The sequence below is a fragment of the Nannobrachium achirus genome (assembly GCF_963921795.1).
Source record: "Nannobrachium achirus genome assembly, chromosome: 2".
NCBI lineage: Eukaryota > Metazoa > Chordata > Actinopteri > Myctophiformes > Myctophidae > Nannobrachium > Nannobrachium achirus.
In genome coordinates, this window is record NC_137811.1 from 24,733,034 (window position 1) to 24,742,719 (window position 9,686).

At 41.8% G+C, this 9,686-nt stretch overlaps 1 protein-coding gene across 1 annotated transcript in view; it reads left to right on the plus strand.

The window, feature by feature from the left end:
• The window catches only part of cdk14 (cyclin dependent kinase 14), a gene marked incomplete at its 3' end in the record, with an annotated part of 339,638 nt that overhangs the window by 872 nt on the left and 329,080 nt on the right, over positions 1–9,686 (plus strand). The gene's annotated exons all lie outside the window — the stretch shown is intronic.

Genomic DNA, 9,686 nt, shown 5'->3' on the forward strand with positions numbered 1-9,686 from the left:
TGCCTATTGGTCGTCTTTGCTGCTATCATCTACATCAGCGCAGCAGCGCTATCAGAGCATCGATCCACCGCTGACTGCCCTCTGCGGACGATTTAACAAAGCACGTTGGCTTCCTCTTCTCATATGAGATGATACAGTAAACTGGACAAGATATATTACTACTACTACAGTGCTGCTCTGTGTAAGAACCCCCACATTGATATGTAGGCTACTATTTCGCTCTGTACCCCCATTTGAAAATTATTTGTCCCACCCCCCCACACACATATTTTAAAAAAAAAAGTATAATTCATAATTATATACACACACAAACAAACGGATTGTGATGCTACATTATCTAACATGGCTGGGCACCCCTGGACCCCCTTCAATGAATCCTAGACGTTTTTCTATCTATTCAAAAAAGCTAAACTTATAGATGCTATTAACTTTTCTTTTTCTTAAAAAGAATCACACCAGTGTGAAGTGAGCGGTGCTGCTGCTGCTGCTGATGGCGTCTCATAATTATATTGTCCAATCAGAAAACATTTCCATATTTGATACTCCCATTGAGTCTATAGGGACATACATATATGCACATGATGGACATACATACACACAAAGTAACGTAGCCTATATTGGAGCGGCTAGCACCGCTCAAACAGGAATGAATAATAATAATTCTCTCATAGGGGTCCCTGGCACAAAGTCTTTTCAGACGGGGGTCCAGTGTCCACAGCAAAATATCAATTTGGGGGTCCTTGTCTTGACATGGAAATGTTTGCACATTGTACCACATCATTCAATGAGTGATGATGGTGTTGATATTGATTATGGTGATGAAGGTGGTGGTGATGATGATGATGGTGATGATGGTGATGATAAAAACAGCATCACACACTAGTAGCCTTTAGCCTTACTGCCTCAGACTGCAGCAGGCCTTTCTTGGAGTAGTTTGTTAGTGCCTTTGTTTGTTAAAACTTGGTTTACTGTTAAATTATTCAGAAAATCATCCACGTGGATGAAATGCTTTTTCTTTGTGTCTGAGAGATTGAGGTGTGTGTGTGTGTGTGTGTGTGTGTGTGTGTGTGTGTGTGTGTGTGTGTGTGTGTGTGTGTGTGTGTGTGTGTGTGTGTGTGTGTGTGTGTGTGTGTGTGTGTGTGTGTGTGTGTGTGTGTGTGTGTGTGTGTGTGTGTTTAGTATTACTATACCTGTGAGGGCTAAATTCTCACACACACTAAGGGATGGGACGATATATGAACATGTCATGTCACGATTATTGTGGCCAACATAATTGCGATTTACAATATTATCGCAATAATCTAAATATACCTAATACTCTTAAACTGCCACTTTTGTTTAACCACCTGAACCCCTGCATCCATATTCTGGTGGCGGAAAGCTTTTTGCTAAAAAATAGCGAGCTTATACAGTGAGCTTGCAGATCGGCTATTTTTTGGCACATACATTTGGTAGAGTGAAAAAAAGACTATCAAGTACGTTTGGTTTTACCAATTGTAGATAGGCCTGTCACGATATGACATTTTACATGACGATTAATTGTCACTCAAATAATTGGCGATTAACGATTTAATTGTGTTTTTGTCGTTGATAATTACATTTCTGTTTGGCTTTTAGGCTTTGAAGTTGTACATGGTAGATATGACACATAACCTAAATATACAAATAAATTACTGACATATTTGACAACGTACTACTTAAAAAATTACTTTGATAGTGGAAATAGCCGATCTAGAGCTTGTAGATCTGCTATTTCCACTATTTCTGAAATTTTTCAACATTCACGATTATGACAAAATAATTGCGATAATGTCAAATAATCACGATTAGACGATTATGTAATAATTGTGACAGCCCTAATTGTAGAGGGTTTACATTAAGTGGATCAAAAGTGAATTGATCCTGGCGTATGACGGAGGACAATTTCATAGGATTATTGTGTTCGTTTTTTATCACGATTATCGTCCCATCCCTACCACCCACACAAGTATAGCCGAATCTGAGAAATAGCTATTGTGAGGACAATTTTCCAGGTCCTCACAAGAACTACTTTCGATGCCGTTCAAGAAGTCGACGTCCTCACAAGTATGGCAATACGTGTGTGTGTGTGTGTGTGTGTGTGTGTGTGTGTGTGTGTGTGTGTGTGTGTGTGTGTGTGTGTGTGTTTCACCTCTTCCACTGCTCATGAAGTTGGAGGCCATCAGACAGGTGGCCCTGTCAAGAATTCAACACCTTTTCTCCAACGTACACCTCATGAGCAAAACACTGCGGGAACTGAACAACAAAGTGGTTTCCATGGTGAGGAAGTGGTTTGGACTGAACACACACTCCACTAGAGACATTATTTTCCAGTCCAAGCAGGAGGGAGGTCTGGGTGTTCCACACGTGGAGTGGATTTATAATGCCACCAGACTGTCCCACCTGACCAACATGCTGAACAGTGATGACCGGACTGTCAGGGAACTTGCCCGGTCTTCATTATTCCTTGACATGAAACGGCGTAAAGTTCCCCTGGCAGGAGAGGGTGAGCCAAGCTTCTTAGGCTTCAGAAGGAAGCCAAACAACAAGATGGACTCACACTCTGCTGGGTTTGGGGTCTCGTCAGACTGGCCCGACCTAAATGACCTCTGTGTGCGAGCTGGAGTTTCCCTGGACTGGGTGAAGTCTGACTCAGACACCGTAATAGTGTCTGAGGATATTTTATCTGACTGTACTGTCTCAGTAAGGGTAACTGTTAATGATACTGGACATCATGTATCACCAACTAACACACGCAGGTACCTGGTAGGGTTAGAACAACAGAGGCAGCAACAACACTGGACTGGTCTAAAATTACAGGGAAAGCTAGCATGTATTCCCACTGCAGATCATACAGTTTCTCACACAATATTCAATAACTATGCAGTTGATGAGGATATTCTTACATTTGCAGTTAAAGCTAGATTACAGGTTCTTCCAACCAGACTCAATCTCTCTCTGTGGTACCCTAACACATTTCCTCCTCATTGCCTGCACCACGACAACATTCCAACCATAGAATCACTGTCACATATTCTAAATGGCTGCCATGTATACAAGGGAATGTATGTTTCCAGGCATGATAGAATTGTTGACCTACTGGTTAAGAACATGCTTTCATACATCCCACCGTCCTCTGTTAAAGTTTATACCCACACAAGGGTTTCACCTAACATGTTCATGCTGTGCAATAACCAAGTTGACACTTTCTCAAATGTGACAGCCAATACACCAGATGTTTTTGTTGTTGATGAAGAGAGCAGAGAAGTCACCATCCTAGAAGTAGGTTGTACGTTTGACTATAGTCTGGAAGAGGCATTCCTTGCTAAGGTTCTAAAATACCAACTTCTCAAAAATGAGATTGAACAACTTGGGTACAACTGTAAACTACTTGTGTTTATATTTGGAAGCCTTGGCCATGTCCACAGACTAGTCATAAGGGGTTTGCAGATGGCAGGAATTCCCAAGCCAAAAGCCAAAGCATTGGCAAAATTCTGTTCAATATCTGTGATAATAGGCAGCCGCCACATATGGAGGAGACGGTGCTTCTTGTATCCATAGACTATGATTAGTCATACAGTATCATACAAGATTCTGAACTTGACGAGTGCATCTACCAGTATTTGTGTTCAAGATGTTTTCTTGTAAAATGTGAACATAAATAAATGATTAAATGTGTGTGTGTGTGTGTGTGTGTGTGTGCAGGGGCGTCAAAGGGGTGGGAAAGTAGGACTGAGTTACTAGGGCCCAAGGTGGAGGGGGGCCTTAATTATTTTATACTTTAGCTATTGAAAAATAGCAGATATACAAGCTCACAGCGCGGCAACGATAATTGCTTCTGGGGGGTCCCTGGAACGAAATATTTTGAGATGGGTGTCCGTGGCCAAATACATTTCATTTTGGGGGTCCTTCACATGAAAAGGTTTGAGCACCACTGACACCACAATAGCAGATCTACAAGCTCGCAGCGCGGCACTCGGCGCTTGTATATCTGCTATTTTTCAATAGTTAAAGCACAAAATGTGAGTGAATCCTTGTACCCAGGGCCCAGAATTTGGTGCGACACGTGTGTGTGTGTGTGTGTGTGTGTGTGTGTGTGTGTGTGTGTGTGTGTGTGTGTGTGTGTGTGTGTGTGTGTGTGTGTGTGTGTGTGTGTGTGTGTGTGTGTGTGTGTGTGTGTGTGTGTGTGTGTGTGTGTGTGTGTGTGTGTGTGTGAGTGAGTGTGTTGGGCGGGGGCTACTTTCTCAGCCAAGCTATCCAACTGAAGACATGTACTTTGAAGTGAATTTCACATGCATCCTGAGTGAGATGTGAGGGACGGTGCTTTGGATGTCATGTTTTTTCATGTACGCTCAAGGGGGGAAAATGAAAGGCTGCAGGGGGCTTCATGAAGTGCTATGAGTGTCTATTTTTATTTTTCACTGAAATATTTCTCTCTCTTTTTGTCAAAAGGAGTTTGGACAAAACACTTTTCCCTTTCCCCCAGTGTACTACAGGATAGTATTCAAATGCCTCCAAGCAATTGACTGATGTTTATAACCTACTTTCCTTGTGCACAACTGCAAAAACGTTGTGCATTTAATGCCAAAAGTACATTATTCTTTTCTTTTAGACTTCAAATACATCTTCCTATAAACATGTACTATTAAGTTTGAAGGTTAGGAATATATTTACTCTTATAAACATTATTTCATCTCCTTATTCAAAAATGTGTTTTATCGTAAATCAACGCCCTACTACTTGATCATACTACAGCATCACACAAAAGTAGCGGATCTACAAGCTCGAAACGCAGTGCGAAGTGATGCATTATGACCTTGTAGATCTGCAACTTTTGAATTTGAATCCTGAAAAGTTTTAGGACATATGTGACTGAGGCTGGAGAAAAGGTCCATATGTAGGCAATAGTGAAGTCCAGCAAATTAACAAAATAGGTTTGATTTTGGATTTTTGGTGTTTATCCATTTATGTTTCCATATTGTCTAAGAGTGTATGTTTGAGAACCTTCTCATTGCAACAGATATCCATTTTAGAATCATAAAATAGCTTAAATTATTGTGTTAACAGAGCTGCCAGTACTGTAGTGTGACAAACTTTGAGAGTCCTTTACTCAGATTCTTGGTTTGAGGTTTAACAACATTCAAATAAGCATATCTTCGTCAAATATATTTTTCAATGATTCAGATTTCAATGAATGACACATCATTTGAAAGCTTATATTCTGTACTTTCATGATCTGCAAAAAAGCTGAAAAAAGACCAATGCAGACATAAGGACCTTTTCTCCAGCCTCGGTCACATATGAGGTTTCTTCCCGACAGAGAGGATTTAGTGTACTGTATACCCTTCAGTCTGTTTGGCTACTCTTAGGCTAAATTATTTACATTCTGCTGGGTTTGTTAAAACTCCCTTGTTTTGTGTTGTTCTCCCATATTTCAGAGGATTCTCTCCATATAAATATTTGAAAATGTTTTGAATAAATTCAAATATAGTCAAAAGGCCCTGAAGCCACATTTGCAAGATGAGAGAATTGACGTCACCTCTGGATATCCACCAAAAGATAATGTAGACAACCGAGTCATTTACAGTTTGTGAATTTGTTTTCCCCTTTTGTTACAGCAAAGACTGCAGAATATCCTCTCTGTCGGGTGGAAACCTCAGATGTTCAAAACTGTTACTTTTCAGGATTCAATGAAAAAAAGTAGCAGATCTACAAGCTCACAATGCATCGCTTCGTGCCGCGTTTCGAGCTTGTGGATCTGCTACTGTTAATGCTTTTGTGTGACGCTGTAGTATGATAAAGTACAGCGTTAATTTACAGTTTACAGTGGGGGCTTACAAAATAATTTAATCCTGGCTGTGAATTAGTTAATGTTACATTTTCATTAAAATCCTTTAGTGCAGGGGTCTTCAACGTTTTCAGGCCAAGGACCCCTTTGTTGAGAGAGAGAGATGAAGCAGGGACCCCCACAACCATTTCATAGATTCCATATAGTTTCATCGTTTGACAGCACAATAATCAGTGTATTTGGGATTCATGTCAAATTGTGTTTTCAGATATCTAACCACTTGAATCGTCAATACTTCATAAACTTCACCTTTCACTCTGTATTTACTATTTAGTCTTCTCTTCTCCTCCCTCTGCACCAAACCTTTTGGCAAAAAATAGCTTATCTACAAGCTCACAACGCCTCGCGCTGTGAGGCGTTGTGAGCTTGTAGATCTGCCATTTTTGGCTAAAGTTCTCAGAATATGGACACTAAGGTTCAAGTGGTTGATATAGAAAAGGAGAAATAAAGTTTCTATTACACAACAATTTGGCGGGCCCCTTGTAGTAACTCTGGGGACCCCCTAGGGGACCCGGACCCCCTGTTGAAGACCCTTGCTTTAGTGTGTTCCTAATTATTTGGGGGCCCACTTGCGGTACCCTATCTGCCCACAGGTCGGGGGATGGCTGCGTTATACTACAGTGGAGTATTGAGCCGCTGTGTTAAGCTGTAATGACAGGGCCGGTATTGTCTCCTCTAGGCTGATGAATCCATCCAGAAGTGCCTCTTAGTCTATAGTGAAAGAAGCAGCAATTTTACGGCCCAGTGACTGTGATGACTCTTGCTTCCAAACAATCAGCCTGACAGGAATAAGTCATTCTAAGCAGTAACAAGAGGTCCCTAAAAGCAGGCCCGCTCCATAAGGAGTCTCCGTTTTATTTGTTTTGTTGCAGGGGTCTTCGATGTTTTCAGGCCAAGGACCCCTTAGTTGAGAGAGATGAAGCAGGGACCCCCACAACCTTTTCATGGATTCCATACAGTTTCATCGTTTGACAGCACAATCCTCTGTGTATTTTGGATTCATGTCAATTTGTGTTTTCAGATATTTAACCACTTGAACCGTCAATACTTAATAATTAATCACAATTGTGACGCGTTCTTTTGGCAAAGATTTTGTTTTAGACGGGGAAGAAATGGGTCCAACTGAGTAGATGCAACCCAGGTCTGCTGTATTAAGAATAGAGGGTTTAAGTGGTTAATATAATCTAGCCATGACATTGTACAACCCAACCCACCTCCCCGTCCATCAGGCTCACAGATACATAATGAAATCACAGAGGCCACCATTACACACCGTTTGATGTGGTTTATGTGGTAGAAATGAGCACAACGAGCAGAAAAGAGTAAAGGCATTAAGCATTTTCCTCTGGTATCCTGATAGCTGAGTGGAATAGAGCAAGTAGTTCCACATGGGTTCTGCTTCCTGACGGCCAGTCCCTGGTTCGATTCCTGAGTGGCCGGACCGTTCGCTGCATGTCATTCTCCTGTCTCTGTCTCTCTCAACCTATCAAACCCATATACTTATAAGGCTCAGAAAAGGCCCCATATCAATCAATCATCATCAAAACATATCATATAATCATGATGAATAATCGCGATTGCAATATTTGCAATATTAAAACCACGTAGACCCTCTATGCTTAGTAAAACACACCTGATTTGCACTGTACTTGATACGTTATTTTTCCATTTACGGACAACTTTCTTCACCAAAAATAGCCGATATACAAGCTCACAAGCTTGTAGATCGGCTATTTTTGGTGAACCTTCCCCCCAGAATAGAGATGCTGGGGTTCAAGTGGTTAAGCAAAGTAATCTCGATGTAAATTTTTTGCCATAACCGCGCAGTCCAAGTGTTTTCTTTTTTTTTTTACGTTTCAGAGATCAAAGGCGTGTAAATAACTGTCAAGAAGCATTTCACTGTCAGCGCAGACGAATCCTCGCCATAAATAAGAAGGATATTGCTGTCCAATGTAATCACCGTGTTGTGTCTCCCCCTGCAATTATAATGGGAGAGAGAAAGTGCTCCTTTCAGAACAATAGGCCGCCAGCGTCTCTCTCTCTTTCTCTCTCTCTCTCTCTCCTATGCAGGGCTAATGAAGCCCTCTATGAAAGGTCAGAGTCATCAGAACAAACAGGCTCGCTGGTTCTGGTTCCCTTACAGGTCTGTGACTCAGAGTTAAATGGCATTTTGTTTTAAAATAAAATAAAATGTCATGGGGGTTGTATGGCCGACTTTGAAGGATCAACAATGAGGATCTTACAATGTAGATTGGGTTCAGAGATTCTTTTTTCTTTTTTTTTAATCAAATGTGGGTCTGTGGTCTAATGCATCTCAAACTAGAACTGCACTCCGTTAAGGTGCCAACTTGTGCCTTGTGACATCACCACTGTATAGGTATAATGAATAATAAAATTCAAAAGGTTGAGAAACACTGGAAACCCAATCTACATGGTAAAACCCTCAGTGCGTATATCAACTCTGACAGTGTACAACTCTCCTGAGAGAGAATCTGAATCAGTCCAGAATGCCCCTTCACAGAAGAGAGCGTATATACTGTACACACACACTCCCGTTTAAGGGTCCCATTTGGAGCCCTTGGTGTTCCCCGGACCGGACGTTGAGAACCACAGTTCCTTTCTCTAAAAAATCCTCTCTCTGGCTCAGACAATGGTGATGGAGCGCTGGGCTGACGGGCCGGTCACACTCACTGCTTTAATGAAGGACGCCCAGAGTGAATTCTTGACAAATTATGACACAGTGGCAAGGTTGTGGGCCTTTCTCTCTCTCTCTCTCTCTCTCTCTCTCTCTCTCTCTCTCTCTCTCTCTCTCTCTCTCTGTCTCTCTCTCTCCCCCCCCCCCTCTCTTCCTATGCCCAGGGGGGTGACGAGGGGGGGGGGGGAGTGGGTCTGAGTTACTGGGGCCCAAGGTGGAGGAGGCCTTAATGTCGACCTCTGTATACAGTTGTATTCGTTATTACCCTCATATTTTGCCTCTGTATAAAATAGCCTCAAGTCGACCCGGAAACAGTTAGCCAAATAGCTAATAGTTAGCTCACAACTTTCCACTTTTCTCTTTTACCTCAATCCGGGTAATGTCCGTATACACCACGTCATCGCATCACCAATATATATATATTTTTTCCAAACCTTTTTTTCGCCAAATTTATTTTGACCATTACACACCACGCTACCGCAACATGGCGGTGAGGGCCGCACAGCGGCCTGAACTCTAGACTTTTGCGGCAAACTTCTAGTTATTTTATACTTTAGCTATTGAAAAATAGCAGATCTACAAGCTCACAGCACGGCACCAAGTGCAGCGCTGCAAGCTTGTAGATCTGCTATTTTTAAAAAGTTGTGAAAATGTGTGCAAATCTTTGAATATATGTATTTTTTAAGCGAACATTTGTAACTCAAATGTTGCTTCTGGGTGGTCCCTGGAACTAAATATTTTGAGATGGGGGTCCGTGGCCAAATGCATATCATTTTGGGGGTCCTTCACATGAAAAGGGTTGAGCACCACTGACATAGAACTATAGGTTTTTCAAAAGACCTTAGAAGGATTTGAAATATTCAAAGATTTTCATGATTTTTCAACAATAGCAGATCTACAACCTGTGAGCTTGAAGATCTGGTATTTTTCAATAGTTAAAGCACAAAATAATGCGTAATAATACGTTCCCAGTCTAAATGGGTTAAACCCCCTCACCCTATGAAGAACATTCATGGGGGGGCCCGCAGTGAATCCTTGTACCCAGGGCCCAGAATTTGGTGCGACACCCCTGCCCATGCCTCATCTATGCAGTTGAGCTTTGCATTTTGTTTGGGGGGAGGGGGG